Source organism: Passer domesticus, chromosome 9 (genome assembly GCF_036417665.1).
Source record: "Passer domesticus isolate bPasDom1 chromosome 9, bPasDom1.hap1, whole genome shotgun sequence".
NCBI lineage: Eukaryota > Metazoa > Chordata > Aves > Passeriformes > Passeridae > Passer > Passer domesticus.
The window spans coordinates 1568940-1576311 of NC_087482.1; the positions used below are offsets into that span (position 1 = coordinate 1568940).

The following is a 7372-nucleotide window of genomic DNA, read 5'->3' on the forward strand; positions in this document are numbered from 1 at the left end:
CTAAAAATCTCAATGGCGAAAAACAACCTTTCTCACAAGGATTCCAGTAGAATAAATGACACAGGTGTTGGAATAACAGCCAGTGCCCACAGCAAAGACAATTCCTTGGTGAGGAGGTTCCCATGGAGAGTCGGCTGAGTAACGACACTCACAGCCAATGTGGCTACACGTCGTCCTCGTTTATTAAGCAACTTTGGCATATTTATCCTTCTCTATACACTGTCTCCTGCCACTAATGCTTAATGCTGATTGGTTAAGTAGCTACATTCACACATACATCTTAATTACTGATTGGTTGTCACACTATAAGCATCTTTAGCTAAGATGTGCCAAATTAGCAGCTCCCACAATGTGCTTGGCGCATTTGGTTTCATCCTGGCACAATGCTCATTCTTCCTTGCTTATCTATTTGAGGACAGTGCATGGTCTATCTTGTTCCTGTTTGAGGACGGTACATGGTTTTCAGAGTAACTCTGTAATCTGCAGCCCAGGGCTGTCCAGTACCCGCAGGGGAATATCATGGCATTGTTCAGCCAAGAATCCTTCTACACCTTGGAATAAAAGGCAGTGCCCACTGCAAAGACATGTCCCTGTCCTGTGGGATCCATAAACCACACATGAACATGGCACTTTTCCTAAGTGCTTCCTAAAGCTTCTCTGCAAGAAGCACTGGAGAAGTGCATGGGGCAAGAGTTCTCCAAGTGCCAGGCTCTTGTGCAGCAGAAAAGGTCTAAAAAATCAAAATTCTAGCAAGCGAAATAAATCCATCCTTTAGGGCTTGTAAATACTCCGATGAATCGCAGTTACTTCAGGGCAAAAACAAACACAGGGAAAACTTTCCCAAGTACGGTTTCATGACAAGATTCCCGTTTCTCTGCTCCTGTTTGTGGGAGAAGACATGATTACAAGCTGCCCAGCTGAAGAAGGAAAGGAGTATCTACACTTCCCTGTCATATTTTCCTACTGACAAAGGAATTAAGACCAAGAATTTGGGTTAATTGAGGGATAAGACTGGGGTATGGATGAGGCTTTACATCCTAAGATACTTCATTTGCTAAAATAGAAGCACTTTTGTTGTACATGGATCTCCTTTATAAATCTCTTTGTCTTCAAACTCCCTTCCTCCATGGCAGAACTGAGCAAGCACCATGTGTCAGAGCTTTGAGTTAAAAGCTCTGTGATGAGTTAGTTTTAGTGGATCCATTTCCAGTCCGTGGGGTTGCTGTCATGAGGAGCTCAGGTGGCTTTTTGTTGAGATCAAAATCAATGAGCCATTTGTCCCAGCTCCACCTGTCCTGAGGCAGCACTGGCTCCACTGTGCCATTTCTAAATGAAAACAGAATCTCCTAAAGAAGCCAGGCCAAAATCACGGGGGAGTAGTCACGAAAAATAACTTAGGTCGTTTGCTGGGTATTCATCTAACAGCTACCACCTTCCCAAAGTCCAGGCTACACTTTACGGGGCTCTTTGCTCTGTAAGCCATCTTTCAATTGGTAGTGTTTCATACCCATGCAGAAGAACAAAAAGCCACTTCCACTGTAGAAACATGAGCTGCAATTATGCAGTAAGCTGTGCTCAGTAGCTGACCTGCTGCAGTAGTTTTGAGGCAGTTTTAGGCAGGAGGTACTGCCATAATATTTCACAAGAAAATTATCAAGTATCTAAACTATGCAGTATTATGTTATTTTCTACCTCCAATATTGCCTGCTCGTGGCTTAAGGAAGAAAGCTATTTACCAGCCATCATAGATGAAAAAAATTAAAATCCATAAAGGGCTTTCAAGGATATCAGAGCGATGGCCACCAGTCATTTTCCAGCTTTGCAGGATTTCAGTTCAAAGTCAATCTAAACAAGCCAGCATATGTCTAGCAAGAAGGAAATCACAGTTCAGGTTTGCTCCTCCACTCAAGCTTTGTTATATCAAAGATGGATGGTTTTCTTTTCCAGCTCTCAAGAGATGTGACATAATGTACAAATAAACAAAATATCATGCATGGAAATATTTCATAGATTGTAGAAGTTCCTTTGAGGGGAGCTCCCCGGGAGTCCCCGGAGGGCCCCCTGGGCTGTGAGTTCGCTGGCAGCAGCAGGCACGCAAGGAGACTCCACACGGCTTCTGAGGGTGCTGATTAGATGAGGGTTTATTGGGGGACCCAGCCCCAGGAGTAACATGGTTTCAGAGGGAGAAGGGGGAAAGGAAAAGGGAGGGGGAGAGAGGGCGAGCCTAGGTAAGAGATGGGCCATGAGAGAATCTGGTCTTCCTCGCACAGTTTAAGAGGGAAATTCAAAGTAGGTGCAAAATAAGATTTGGACCAATGGTATTGCAGATCCATGAGACTTCAGGAGAGGAACACAGATTGGAATAAACCATATATTGTTGAGGGGTACATTTTCGAGACAGAGCAAACCATTTGAATAAAGGCAACACCTCAGTAGATTAGTAAGATAGATGATAGATAGATAGATAGATAGATAGATAGATAGACAGATAGACAAAGCAGATAGAGATATATGAATGCACTTGCTTGTATCACTTTACAAAGAAAGGGATGGGGAAGTGACAGGTTATTCTTTTCCATACATGGGAAACTGTCTTTTTCCGAGAAAAATCAGCTTCCTTCTTCAGTGACCACCAGGGTATCTGAAGATCCCACCAAGAAGGCCCTGTGATGCCAATGGCCTGTGCATCCAGCAAGTCAAGAAAGTAAGGCCGGCCTCTTAATACTACAGTGATGTTAAAGAGGTTTATTCTCGGTTTTTGGTGGCAAGAGGAACGAACTGAAGCCACTTAGTCTAAAATGCCAGCACAAGCACCAGTGCAAATCACAGCCAAAGGAAGGATGAAGCCAAGGTGTCCCACAACCACTGCCCAAGCAGCCAGAGATCCTCCTTCAACCCTGGCTGCATTGAAGCCCCACTGACTGCCAAGAAGAAAAGCGCCCTACTGAGAGCAAGCAAACTTAACCCTCTGCCAGGACACAAATTTAGAAGGAAAAAAAAATTTAAAATCCCTACACCACCAGACACAATTCCCAGTGAGAAGGGTTGGAACTCTCTGCCCCCCAGCACTTGCCCGGCAGGCAGGTTCACAAAGGTGCTGGGAGCTAAGCTGTGCCCTGCGAGGGAACAGAGCCAGCCTCCCTTCAGTGGCAGAAGGCGCGGCCTCAGCTGTAGCCCCGGGTGCCTGCGGTGGCCCAGGGCACGGCCATGGCTGTCAATGTGTTGGGCTGCAGCACAGGGCAGGCCGGAGCTCAGCAGCCTCAGCAGAGCCCATGGCCGTGGCCCTTCCCTGCCGGGGCCCGAGCCTGGCCCGGCCCGGCCCGGCCTGAGCAGCCCGGACTGGCCCAGGGGATGGGCTGCGCCCGCCCGCTGTGCCCACAGGCTGGGCCCAAGCCTTTGCAAGAGGCTTTCTCCCAGCTTGGCAAAACCTCGGCCAAATGTCCCAATGCCGTGCTGAGAAGAGTAAAAAACCCCCTCAAATTTAACCCTGCTGCCCAATGCATGAGGGATCCCTGCACACCTTAGGAGAGGCCAACAATACTCCTTTGTGCCTCATAAGGATTCCCTGCACCCCTCAGCAGGGACCCCAAAATATCCCAGTGTGCCTCGTAAGGTCCAGGCCCAGATGATCCCACAGAAGGAAATGTGCCCTCAGCTCAGGGACGCTCAGCATGGGCTCCCCCATCCCCTCGGGGCCCTGCCGCTGGGCACAGCAGCCCCTGCCTGGCTCCTGCCTGCCCACACCGTGGGCATCCACGGCTGCTCCTGGGCATGGAGCTCAGCCAGTGCTTTTGCCGGGTGGGCTTTGCTGCTGCTACCACATGCACATAGCTGCGAAAACTCTAATTCTTTATTTAAACATAAAATATGGGACAAGCTCCGCCCTGGCAGACAAGGGCTGCCCACCTTCATTCCTGGCCGGGGAACAAGACCAGGGGACTCAGGGGGAGAGGGTCTCGTTGAGGAGGGGTGGGTTTTGGGACGGCCTCATGGCGGGGATGCAGCCATGGCAGGGCAGACAGGGGCAGAAGTGAAGAACTGGGATAAAGTTTCAGGTCCTCATTGCCTCTGTTTTTAGGTGCGTCTTCTGAACATGCACAGGAGCACCTGTGAAGAGAGGAGGTGTCTGAGGCCCCAGCTGCCACTGGCACACAGGGAGCCTCCTGCACAGCAGGGCCCAGAGCTGGCAAGGCTCCCCAGCAGGGCTGGAGCTGCTGGCACAGCTGGGCCCAGCTGGACAGCTGCCCCTCAAGGCCCCGGCCAGCAGGGCACGGCTCTGAGCAGGGTCCCTGGCCAGGAGCGGGCCCCAGAGCGCCTCTGCCTTTCAAGGGCAACCTTGGCCCTGCTCTTTCTCCTCCCCACCTCCCTCTGCCTCTGCCCTGTGCCCCTGGGGCTGCTCTTGGCCAGGCAGCCTCAGTGGGAGCCAGCACTGGCTGCAGCCCCAGCGGGGCCCCCAGGACAAGGCCCAGCAATTGAGAGGCCAATGGAAGCACTGGGCAGCAGCAGAACCCTCAGCAGAGTTATTTGGAGAACCAGGGACTGGTCACAGCTCCACTGCAAACTCTCTGGGAATATTCCCTGACTATGAGCAGCCTTTAAAGGAAGCTGCTTGAGGCAGAGAATCGCAAAACACTCACCATTTTCTCGTCCAGCAATACCAGATTCCAGCAGAGCACAAAAGCAGGCACAGTGCTGCACCAGCCACAATGGCCATCAACTTAATCAAACAAGGTGTTCCCCAGCAGACAACTCTTATCATGCTTTTCCAAGTGTAGTCAGAATGTGTTGAGGTCTCGGCTGCATCTGTGGGAGCAATGGGGAGCGTGAGCCCATGCTGTGCTGCACTGCTGAAATGCAGCGTGGTGGATACGGGCAGGACGTCCTCACTCCCTGTTTCCTCCAGAGCTGGGGCCTGCAGGCACCTTGCTGCCGCTTGGCACAGGACTGCTCAGTACCCAAACCCCCTGAGCCTGCATGCCGTAATTCCTCTATGCTGTGCCCTTCTCTTCCAGGTAACACTTGTCAAAGACATGGATAAGGACAAGGAAAATGGCCAGGATTTTGGAGCTGCTCCAGGGCCCTCTCTCCTGCAAAGAGCGGCCCCTCCAGATGTGCTCAGGGACTGGGAAATGGCAGGGGATCTTAGGGTGTGCATGGCCTGTGGTGCATGGATGCCTTCCCGCTGTGCCGGGCACGGCGTGTCCAGATGTGCAGCCAAAGCCCCCAGCTGCTGAGTCCCAGGGGAAGCATGAGAGAAATGCACCCACCACTCTGGCTGTCCACACCACTCCGTTTTTGTTCCAGATGTTTGGAATGGTCCAGGGACTTACGAGCTCCTGTAGGTTTCTTCTTCCTTCTTGGAGGACCTTAAGAGAAACAGAGTTCCATTTCCCAGGAATGGATCCCACAAAACGAAGTCCCAGCCTGTGGGGTCAGCAGGGACACAATACTCACCCCTGCCATGGGAGCGGGGCTTGTGTGCAACATCCACCAAAGTCCTCCCTGCAGACACACCTGTAACACAATAGCCACAGAGCTTCTGTCATCTCTGCTGATCTGCACGGGCACCCCTGAGCCACAGGAGCAGTGAGGGGATCGTGCAGCGCAAGGGCACACACGTGCCTGGTTCTGTGCTGGCACCTGCAGCGCTGCCCCCCCGGCCCAGCTTTGGCCTCTGAGCTGGCAGCTCTCCCAGGGGGAAAGGCCTTGACCTACCCTCAGCATCTCTCAGAGGCTCAGTAATGGGTACAGGTTGGGAATTCAGATCGTCTTCATCAAAAGTATTATCTTCGTCATCAGGATCGTCTTCATCATCAGGTTCACCTGCAAAGGACGGACACAACAGCTCCTGTGACACTGTACAAGATTCTCCTTCAGGCCCGAGTGACAGTAAGGGCACCTGGGTGATTGGTGCCCTCCAAGGCACTCCCTCAGCTCTGCCTCCCACTCAGGAGCAGGGGCATGGGGACCACGTTCCTGCAGTGGCCCCACACTGGCATGGAAGGAGCCCCTTGCAGGGCAGTCGGGGCAGAAAAGACTCCCTGGAGCTGCCAGCAGCTCTAAACCCAGACACGGGCAGGGCCAGGGCTTGAAAGTGGCAGCAGGAGTAGCTCAGGCTCCCTGGGACAGGCAAAGGAGCTGCCAAAGGCTCAGCCCTGGGGCACAGCCCTGGGCCCGGCCCCTTCCCTCTCTGCCCTCTCCCTGGCTGCAAAAAAGCACATGGAAAGACACAGTGACATTGCCCACAGGAGGAAGATGGACAGCTAAATGCTCCTTCCTCCCACTGACAGCAATCCTGTGGGATCACTGTTGGGTACAAGAGTAGAAATTTGGAGGCCAGGATTTCCAGAATCCATCAAACCTTGGAGGATCTTAAGGGAAGTGATAGAGGAATATCACTCTGGACAATGATTACACTTGGACAATGATTGCTCTGTTAGCAAAGAGTTGCTGAAAACCTACCATCACCAAGCTCCAACATCCTTAAACTGTGCTTTAACAGCGTTTCCCAGTGATGGAAGTCACGTTCCCAGTCTAGAAAGGAGCACAGATGGGAACTGTTCCATGCTGTGCTGGGATCCCCTTGTATAGGGAACCGAGCACAGCAAGGGGGTCAGGTAATGCTGTGTGCCTGCACTGCCAGGCAGCAGAGAGGACATCTGAAGCCTCAGCAGGGCTCAGGCCCAGAGGCACAGCAATTACCTCCTGGGCCTGTGCCTGGCAGCGCCTCCCTTCCTGAGGCTGAGGCTGCCTTGGAGCCACTGCTTCCTCCGGGAAACTCAGCCTTCAGCACAGGCTCTCGTTCCATGTCTGCAGAAAGGAGAAGGCAATGCTGGATCAAGTGTGGCTCTTCCCCAGTGGGAATGTGGCATCTTCAGGAGGCAATGCTTGTCTCAGTAATGGATAAGATCCAGGAGAAAGACCAGGTTATTGGGGCCGCTCCAGGGCCCTCCCTCCTCCAAAGAGCTGCCCCTCCAGATGTGCTCAGAGACAGGGAAATTGCAGGAGATCTCGGGGTGGGCATGGCCCATGGTGCAGTTTGGGCAGCCTGTCAGCTGATGCCAAATGCCTTCCTGCAGAGGCTGGGCAGAAGCTGCAGCCAGGCCGGGCTGGGAAACAGCCCTGCAGGGCATGAAAGCACCAGCAGCAGCAGCAGCGGGGCAGCAAGGCTGCCATGGATCACTTCCCACTGTGCCGGGCATGGCGTGTCCAGATGTGCAGCCAAAGCCCCCGGCTGCTGAGTCCCAGGGGAAGCATGAGGGAAATGCACCCACCACGTTGTCTCTCCAGGTCACTCCCGATCCTGTGCATGTGTTTGGATGCCTCCAGGGAGTTCCTGTCTCCTATAGGTTTGTTCCGCCTTCTCGGAGGA

General features: G+C 52.7%; 1 long non-coding RNA gene across 1 annotated transcript; it reads right to left on the reverse strand.

The window, feature by feature from the left end:
- Window positions 1-3939: 3939 nt before the first annotated feature.
- On the reverse strand, window positions 3940-5866 carry LOC135307015 (uncharacterized). The gene is made up of 4 exons (XR_010367766.1): window positions 5716-5866; window positions 5268-5514; window positions 4638-4803; window positions 3940-4107 (listed from the first exon to the last, which is right to left on the reverse strand). It is a non-coding gene; the product is annotated as an uncharacterized LOC135307015 (long non-coding RNA).
- Window positions 5867-7372: the final 1506 nt, after the last annotated feature.